Source organism: Phyllostomus hastatus, unplaced genomic scaffold, assembly GCF_019186645.2.
Source record: "Phyllostomus hastatus isolate PE091 unplaced genomic scaffold, TTU_PhHast_1.1 phas_contig_148, whole genome shotgun sequence".
Lineage (NCBI taxonomy): Eukaryota > Metazoa > Chordata > Mammalia > Chiroptera > Phyllostomidae > Phyllostomus > Phyllostomus hastatus.
This window is the reverse complement of record NW_025333607.1, coordinates 6,246,499-6,256,274: the sequence shown is the minus strand read 5'-3', so window position 1 is coordinate 6,256,274 and position 9,776 is coordinate 6,246,499. Positions and strand designations below refer to the sequence as shown.

General features: G+C 44.7%; 1 long non-coding RNA gene across 4 annotated transcripts; it reads right to left on the bottom strand.

The window, feature by feature from the left end:
- Positions 1 to 423: 423 nt before the first annotated feature.
- On the bottom strand, positions 424 to 9,092 carry LOC123833519. 4 transcript variants are annotated; one of them, XR_006783137.1, is made up of 6 exons: positions 8,929 to 9,092; positions 6,651 to 6,979; positions 4,061 to 5,901; positions 2,864 to 3,139; positions 1,861 to 2,078; positions 424 to 676 (listed from the first exon to the last, which is right to left on the bottom strand). It is a non-coding gene; the product is annotated as an uncharacterized LOC123833519 (long non-coding RNA). The 4 variants fall into 4 exon arrangements; XR_006783142.1 differs by lacking the exon at positions 424 to 676 and having other exon boundaries at positions 1,670 to 2,078; positions 4,061 to 4,357; positions 5,819 to 5,901; positions 6,267 to 6,979; XR_006783140.1 differs by lacking the exon at positions 424 to 676 and having other exon boundaries at positions 1,670 to 2,078; positions 6,267 to 6,979.
- Positions 9,093 to 9,776: the final 684 nt, after the last annotated feature.

Genomic DNA, 9,776 nt, shown 5'->3' with positions numbered 1-9,776 from the left:
AAAATATGTGTTTTGCTTTCATTCAATTTTGAAATAACAATATTATGACCTCAAACCAGATAGAGGCCCAGCTATTCCCTATGTAGCTAAGTCAGTCTTTTTTTGTTGTTTTTCCTTATCTCTTCAGTTTTGTTTTGTTGTTCCCAGGCTCTTGGACGTCAGAAAATACAGACTTCTAATTCAGTGCTCTATTCATTAACTCACACCTCTTCTTAGACTTTGTGGGTCAAGGTCGGGAACCTGAACCTTGGAGCACAGACCTCAAAGTCTCAGACATCTGATGACACTTGATGGATATAAAGCAATGCTTTTTTTAAAAAAATGTTTTACTTATTTATTTTTAGAAAGAGGGGAAGTGAGGGAGAAAGAGAGGGAGAGAAACATCAATATGTGGTTGCCTCTCGCATGCCCCCTATGGGGGACCTGGGTTGCTACCCAGGCATGTGCCCTGACTGGGAATCAAACTTACAACCCTTTGGTTCACAGGCTGGCTCTCAACCCACTGAGCCACACCAGTCAGGGCTAAAGCAATGTTTTCATGGCTGTGAATTTATGACCTTTCAAGGACTCATGGAGAGGCGTTCTCATCTTCATCCTTCCACTGGTCCAGCTACATCTTCATCCCACCTCTCATCCCTACCCACTTGGTATGTGCTTTCTGGAACATCGTGAAGACCTAGGAAACACAGTTAATACATTAAAACATTTGAGAAGAACCTGCCGCAAGCTTTATTTCCTTAAGAGCAAGAGGAGGCACCTAGCTGAGGAGGCTCGACGAGACCAGACAGTGCCCTTTGGGAGAGGAGAAAGAAAGGACACAAGGATTTCAGCAATAAATCAGATGGAAAAGGAGACGGGGAAGTGGGGTAGAGAATTTGAGAAGTATCTGTTGGGGGAAAAAAGGCAAGAAGAGACGGAAATTAATGGGCGAGCTGGTAGGAGGGAAAACAGTTTTACGAGGAGGGAAAAAATGCTTGGATTATTATCGCTCATTCATATCTTCCTCCCTCCCTCCTTTTTTTCCTACCCATTTAATCTATTTTATGCCAGGCAATGAGCCAGGTTCAAGGATATAAATAAGTTACTTTGAGATAATGAAGGAAATAGTTTTAAGAACATGGTAATTATTTTTGTTAATGAGGTACCAGCTTCTCCTGAAACATCTGAAGTAATTGGAGGGTCACACTTGGTACAGCTTGCCATGCAAATTTCAGAACTTTCTAATTTTTGGGAAGCATTGTCTGCCAGGGTGGCTTCTCATTTAAAAAGCCCTTTTCCATGTGTTCTCTCATTTACCTCCACAGCAATCCTTATTTAGTTAAAAGTCCTTTTTGGTTTTTAAAAAAATGCCCCTTTTAGAAAGCATTTTTAACTGTCAGGACCCTGGTTAAACACTGTTCTCCGAAGTCCTGTGAATGGCTGTTCTTCCTCCCCAAGAAACAGCTATTGTGTTGCTCTGATACCGCCCCTCTTCCGGTTCCACATCTGCAGATCCAACAGCCAATCTGTGAGGCTGTGGGGTTTTGTTTTGTTTTGTTTTGTTTATATTTTTATTTATTTATTTATTTTTAGAGAGGGAAGGGAGGGAGATAGAGATAGAGATAGAGATAGAGATAGAGATAGAGATAGAGAGAGAGAGAGAGAGAGAGAAACATCAATGTGTGGTTGCTGGGGGTCATGGCCTGCAACCCAGGCATGTACCCTGACTGGGAATTGAACCCGCGACACTTTGGCTCGCAGCTGGCGCTCAATCCACTGAGCTATGCCAGCCAGGGCAAGGCTGCAGTTTTGAATCGCTCTGCGCCTCATCTCTCTCCTCCACGCAGCTCATCAGTCCTTTTCTTTAAAGGGAGTGCTCACAAGGTAGCGAAGGATTCCAGATGTCTGTGGCAGGTTCTCCGTGGCCTTGGCCTGTTCCCTCCACCTTACTGCTTTCCTCCTCCTTGTTTCTGAAGCTTCAAATCAAGTTGAAGTTGGGAGCTCACACAGCACACTTCTGAATGATATTGAACTTTGGTAGTCCAAGTTTAGTTTTAACCCTCTTCAGGGGAGTTGCACGAGAGAATGACAGGCGATCCCTGTAAGTGTCAAGATGAACAAATACGTGTTTGTTTCAGCCCCGGACATTTCTGGAAAGATGTGTGAGGTAATGGCTCTTTACTTCTAGGGAGTGGGGAAAGGAGAGGGAGAATGTTAACCTTGTACTTTAGACCCTATTGTACTATTTGCATTTTGCATTAAATGTGAAATGAAATGTACAATTGCAATTTTATTCCTAACTACATTTAGTGAATAATTAAATGCCTTTTTTTGGTATGTGCTACAGTTAAGCTGAAAGCTTATTTTTGTGTAGCTGAATTTTTTAAACCTAAATGGGATACTTTACTTCGACTTATATCTATTAAGTTTCATCTTATTTTATCCAACCTGTTGGATCCTATCTGGGAAAAAGGTTTTAAGCTTGATTCTTTAACTTAATAGCTATCTTTCTCAGAATTATCTCATCTGCTAAATTAATAAGTATACCATTTATGGTGATAATAATTGTTATTAAACCTAATATTTTTAAGGGTCTAATATACCTGTGTATGGGGGTATTTTACAAGCAGTATCTCATTTACTCTTCATAACATTCTTTAAGGTTGGTGCAATTATCCCCATTTATAGATGATGAAACCAGAGTTCAGAGAAGAAAGTTAACTTGCTCACATCTACACGTCATAGCTGTAGAGCTGAGATCTGAAATTAAGGTCTCTCTGACTCAGAGCGAATATTTCTTTAATTATGATAAAAGCATAACATGCAATATCCACCTCTTCACAAACGTTTAAGTGCACATCACAGTATGACGAACGGTACATACCTTGCAGAGTGGTGCTCCTAACCACAGCGGGACCCACGCCATGGGTGGATGATGATGAACAGCACAGGGTCAAGGGCAGGAACTTGTGCCAGAGACCCCCCTCCAGTGCGGCAACAGTTTGTCGACTCACATTCCTTGTGTCCATTTGTACCGTCACTCAACTGTGTGGGATTTCAAGGACTAAGAGTGCTTTAAAGTCAGCTGTCCAGTGTGATAGCCACTAGCCCCACAGGCCTACCAAGCACTTGACATGTGGCTGGTGCAAACTGAGATGCACTGTAGGTATAAAATACACATCGGATGCCAAACAGCATGAAATAAAGAATTGAGATATCTCATTAGCCATTGTTTATGTTGATTGCACATTAAAATAATAATATTTTGGATGTATTTTGTTAAATAAAATATATTATTAAAATTAATTTTACCTCTTTATTTTTCATGAGACTACTAAGAAATGTATAATTACATGAGGCTTGCATTTGTGGCTCCCATTATACTTGTATTGGACAGCACTGAACCCTCAGGGACTTACAGCTTAGATGTATATGTGCGAAAGAGTTAAAAACAATGAAAAGCATCGTTGAATAATCGAAGTACCTGAACAGACTCCAAGGGTTCACAATAGGAACCATCAAAAGAGAAAGGCCTTGGAGAGGGGGTTGAACTTCTCTGGGTCTTTAAGGAGTTAAAGAGACAGGCCTTCTAGGACATGGGCCAAGGTGAGTGACACCTTGGAGGTGAAGAATGAATGAGGGAGAACGAGGATGATGACCGGAGTAGGGCAGGCAGTGGAAGCTGAGGGAGCCACAGAGTCCGGGTGGGGTGGACCCCTGGTCGGCAAGCCCAGACTGGCTCTCTTGGACTGGCTCTTCCCCGTAGAGGAAGCAGAGCTACTTCTGGAGCTTGAAGGATGAAATCTGTGGAGTTGTTTTTTTTTTTTCAAAAGTTCTCACATATTTATTACTGAACCAACCTACTCTTGCAGAAGCACAGAAACAAAGCGAAAACTCGCTTTCCTAAGAAAACATATCCAGCTGTCCGAATGGAGGTGACGTTTTCCACACCATATGCTAAGATGCCAGTGACCCCCCGCAGCATGGCATCAATGTGTGTGCCGTCTCCTATGGGATTCCTTAAGAGTCGGCTTGGTCCTTCCCTAGTGTCTCCTCTTAGAGTCGTACCTGATTTTCTTACCAGTTTTTATGCGGCTCCATTGGATGGGATGATTCTGCTTTCATTTCTCGGCCAGGAATTGCATGATCCTCAAAGTCTCGTGAGACAACATGGCGAGGACAGAGTCAAGAGCACACGCCAGTGGCAGAGAAAGGGAGAGAGGGGAATCTGTGTTTTAGAGCACTGACGTGGCCGAGCTCCCGAATGGGTGGAGTGGGGGAGGGGAGGAGCTGGCACACTGGAAAAAGGCAACAACGATTACAAAGCCGAGTTTTCGCCCATGCAGGAGACGAAGCTGGCCCCAGACCAAGGGTGTGGCTGTGAGGATGGAGAGGAGGTGTGTAAGAGACATTAAAAAAAAAACCCACAGGACTTGATGACGGGTTGTAAATAGAGAGATCTGAGAATTATCCTCACAGCCTGCCTCTGCACGCTCTCTTTTTCATCCTGAATAAATGAGAGTTGAGAGTATGACTATCGTGGCCACTGGGACTGTCACACACAATAAAAGCCGCTCCGTTGACCAGACTCGAGTTGAAACAAGCCATTCAGGAGCCCTCTAATAGCCGCCAGCATTTCCAAGAAACCTCTGCTTGGGGACGCCCTTCGCAAATCCTGTTCAGATAACACCGCCACTGAAACTAGGATCATGGACTCCCCCCCACTTGGCACTGCTCACCGTCTAAATGAATGTCAACTAATGAGGTTACAATGCGCTGGGAAGAAAGGGGAGGAAGCCTGAAAGCTCTCGGCACACACATTTGCTGGAATCCACACAAAGAGCGAGGGGAATGCGAAGGGAAATAGAACCGGGAGCATCAGACAGAACTGATTCAGACAAAGTCATCAGTGTTCCCGGCAGGCATCCAGTGAAAGTGAAAGGTGCCCTGTTCAGCTCCACAAGTTCACCAAACTGGAGGGCTGAGTGGTGTGGGCCCACGAGTAGGTCACTCCCTCTTTTATTCTTCTGGTGGGAAGTTTGGCACCCAAGTGTAAATAGATTGATGCACTCACTCCACACAAATTTCTTAACGATAAATTGAAAGTAACTTTAAAGTAATGGCTTAATTGTCATCTTTCCTGGATACCCTGAGATCCATACTCACTTACTGTTTTCCCTTTACTGGCTCATTCATTTATTTTTTAAAAATTTACTGTTTATTAAACATCTGTAGGCCAGCCACTGTGTTATATGATAGGAACACAGTTTCCATCCCCAAGAAGCACAGGAGGCCAGCGCATAAGCTCAGATGCCATATAAATAATTGGTCTCCTGACTGCAGTGCAGGGGTCGGGGCGCGTGGGGCAGGGAAGTGTGGACTAGCCCAGTTCCCTGACGGCTCAGACAGGAGAGCCATAGGATCAACTCTTACAATCCATTCTCATGACTCATGGGTTCTGTGTTTGCAGATTCTGGATCTGTGAATTTGCCTACTCGCTAAAATGTATTCGTCGCCTCAAAATCAATACTGTGGCACTTCTGTGGTCACTTGTGGGCGTGTACAGAGAGGTGAACATTTGAGTCCCCCCCGTGTGCATGTTCCCTTCAGCGTCTTTGCTCTCTGCCCTGGCTGTTGGGGGACCTCCTCGCCTTGGGTAAAGAGCTCCCTGTTTGGTGTCAGTCCTGTGGAGCCCACCAGCCAGGTCAGTTCTGAGGCTTGTCAGAGGAGGATGGCAGAGACCCTGTGCCTCTAGATGTCAGGTTATCCTGGAAGCTGATGCCCTTGGGGAAACAAGGGGCCCTGGGGAGTCTAGTGCATGACTTGTTTTTACACTCACCTCATCTCCTCCACCCCTTTGAGCTTCATGATGGCAGAGGCTGGGTTTGGCTCGACCTCAAATCATGCTCAGCATCTCATGCCCTGCAAAGTGCAAAATAGGTCTTCAGAAAGGATTTGTAGAGTCCGTCTGAGAAGTGGGACCTTAAGCCTGGTGAGAAGGAAAGGTGACGTCATGGCCGGTGCAGTGGGAGGAGGACACCTTGATGGGAAGCAGGACTGTTCTTTGTCCCTTAAATTGTACCCTCTAGGCCACTCCAGTTTCCGTCACGGAGTTGGGACCTGGATGCTTCGCTCTCTACTGTGTCCCCAGGGCCAGACTGAAACCTGGTGCCTGGAAGCCACTCAGTAATTACTCGTTGACTAAATCATCTCTTGACCTGGGCTCTGTCACGGCGCCAGGTTTGCGAAGAGGTACGAAGGGGGTTATGCATCGGTCCCACGCTCACCGCGTCTCCAACCCCAAAGGCGAGCAACCGCTCCGAGGAGGCGAAAGCTGTCACTTCAGAAATCTGTCTGACTTCCGACTCTGGCCATGTGGGGTCGCGGGTCCCAGAGCTGCTCTCCCGCCTTAAGCAACTGGAAGACTGAACAAAATCTAGGAACATCTGTTTTCAGATTTTAGACGACGGGCCTCCAGGGATTGGGGGCCCTGGGAGACAGATCTGGAAGCACTTTGCAGAACTCAGGCAGGAAAGGGAGGGCTCGCTGCAGAAAGGACTGCGATTGAAATTTAGGGAGGCAGAGGCAGCTGGAACTTCTTGGGCGGAACGTGGGAGAGGAGAGGGAAGAGCTACTAGGCCAAGATGTCCAGAAATCCGTGTGGGGCTTACCTTGAAGTCTTGGCGGCGCGCCTACCTAGCTGCGCATGTGCGGAGTGCAGTGCTGAAGAACCACGGGTATGGCGCTGTCGCCGCCGGAGCGTTCACAGGGCTGGGGGTCACTAAGTTCCAACCCCCCACAGGAGAGAGCTCGGGGGAATACCCGCCTCAGTCAGTGGAGAAACCAGAGAGTCACTTCCTAGTAGTAGGACCGTACTTGCACTGAAAGTAATCAATTTCCCAAGAAGGCATTTATTTCTAAGAACCACGAACAGTTCTATTTCTTCCTTGTGTTCAAACAGCTTAATTATTTTCTGCATGCTCAGATCTCCCAGCGACACCTTGACACCATCAGTTGGAAAAAAAAGAAAAAAAATATATATCTTTTTTACTAATGAGAAAGAGAGAGAGAGAGAGAGCGAGAGCACGCGCGTTATTTTGTTGCTCCACCCATCCCTGCATTCATTGGTTGATTCCAGCACGTGCCCTGACCCGTGATGGGACCCACAACCCTGGTGCGTGGGGACAATGGTCTAACCAACCGCGTGACTCTTCCAGGGCTGTTTGAGACTTAATTTATGCATGTTGTTAAGAAAATTGATAAAATTAGAGCTTAACATCAAAAGAAGAAGAATTGTGATAACTTCTATTTGTGCAACACAATGATTTTTAAAAAATAAAATATAAATAACTATTTTGTATTTATAAAATATGAAACATAAAACTACAGAAATAAAATTATTTTTAGACTATCAACTATAGATAGCACAAAGAAGAAAATAAAGATAACCATTCTCTGCACTGTTTCCTTCTTAAGAGCGTTTTCTCCTACATAATCTCCCACCCTCATCACATCGACTGCAGACCAGCGCAGATTACTGCCCACATTCTACCGATGAGATTAAGTGCCTCGCCAGGGGACACGCAGCTTAATGGCCCGGAAAGCAGATCTGGGCTCAGATGCTGTCCACTGTAGACGCTTTTAGGCCCTGAGAGCTGCAGTTTCCAAGAAACCATTCCCCAAACAGTTTTCGCTCAGATTTTCCAGTAAGGTAGAAAAGAGGTGAAGAAAACAGTTCAAGTGTAACTAGTAATAAGTAAGCTTTTGGGGCTTAAGCAGTTAAGAGAAACCTTTCAGGAAGGTCAAGAAAAATCCATTCAGAAGGAGTCATCTTTCCCTGAGTCATAAAAGGGGCTGGGTTCCTTGTGCTTCGGCGGGAGATTTTGTAGATTTTGTGTGTAGAGTCCCATTGGCCAAGTAGAGCTCCATTTGGTGAGAGAGCAAGGTAGCCCAGGAGAAGAATGACACGTGACTCTCCAGAGTCTCTCTGAATTCAGGAAACATATCTCCCATTTGAAACAAAGAAGCAAAGCAATCCCACAGCCAAGTAATTCATAAGTCGAAAAGGAAGCCTTTTAAAAATTATTGTATTTATTTATTTTTAGAGAGGGGAAGGGAAGGAGAAAGAGACAGAGAGAAACATCAATGTGTGGGTGCATCTCTCACGCCCCCTACTGGAGACCTGGCCAGCATGTGCCCTGACTGGGAATCGAACCCACGGCCCTTTGGTTTGCAGTCTGGCACTCAATCCACTGAGCTACACCAGCTAGGGCTCAGAAAGGAAGTCTTAATAAAACTGATGAACATTTTAGAACTGAACAATAATGGGAGCATGGTATGTCAAAATTGTGAAGCTGTCCCCACAGAGAAACAGCTAAATCTAAATATATTTATTAGAAATCAAGATTTAAATTAAATAGACTGAGGGCCCTGGCCAGGTTCCCGATACACCAGGGTTGTGGGTTCGATCCCCAGTCAGGGCACATACAAGAATCTACTAATGGATGCATAAACAAGCAGAGCAACAAATCCATGCCTCTCTCTCTCTCTCTCGCCTCCTTCTCTCTCTCTAAAAATCACTAAATAAAATAAATACACTGAGGATTCACCTCAGAAGTTGAATATAGAGTAATGGAGCAAACCAAAAGGAAGTAGAATAAAAAGGGAATAATAAAGATAAGAACTAAAAACTAATAAAATCAGAAAGGAACACTGAAATGGAAAGCGGTTATCTGAAAAAAGAAACTCTAGTAAGCCTGGTAAGAATAATGTGATACTATAACAATAATGCTATTATTATACGATTAAGCAAACAGAACTACAGATACAGTATAGTTATGGGGAGGGGGGTTCTGGGAGCTACTTAGCAAAAAAAGACGAGTTTGCTCCTTTGGATTGGCTGAGGGCAATGGTCCAGAAAGTTCGTACGTAAGCAAGATGCCGCATTACCTGGTGGTCTCCCGGTCGGTTGCTCCACTGTTCTCTCTAGGCAATGGTGGGTACCTCGCAGCTAATTCCAAGTTTTAGCACACACTCAGGGATGTGAGCAGGCTTGGGTCAGTTTCAGCCCCCAGGTGTTAGCTGATTGATCTCTCGTCTCTCCCTCCCGCCCTTCAGCCTGCTGTGATTTAATGTAGCACAGCTCAGAGTTTTGAGTCAAAGTCCTAAATGGATCTGTAGCTCTGCCCATTGATGAGTTTTTCCTGTTAGGCTGTTTTGTTTGTTTTTTATTTTGTTTGTTTGGTTTTTTGGGTCAGGGGTAAAGTTAGATGAAGCATTAGTGTTTGGGTTAGGGTTGGGTTTAAGATTAGGGTTAACCTTAGTTAAGCGAGCCTTAGCATTAGCTTTGAGATTAGCTTTTAGGTTTTAATGATTGTTTGGTTCAAGTTAGGGTAAGAGCTACGTTAAGAGTTACGCCAAGAGCTAGGGTTAGGGTTACTTGGGGTTTTCTTGCCTTTTTTTTAAACTAAATTTATTGTGGATTAGGCTTTTAAAGATTGGTTTAGTCCTTTTTCAGCGTCTGGTTTAGCAGGACACTGTGGAATTTGGATAGAGATTAAATAAATCAATCTGAACCTTACTTATTTTTGCTCCCAAATCCTGCCTGTGCCCAAGAATTTTTGGCATTTCCTTGATATCTCCAGTCTAGGCTTGATTGAGATACTAGGGGAACAGTCAGCCAGTCTCTCAAATGAGCTATGATCTCATCGTGAACAGGGAGGTTTCAGGGACTTCAGGGAAGAGACCTTCCGGAGAACATTTAATCTGGCGTTTTTATCTGCACAACAACCCCCTTC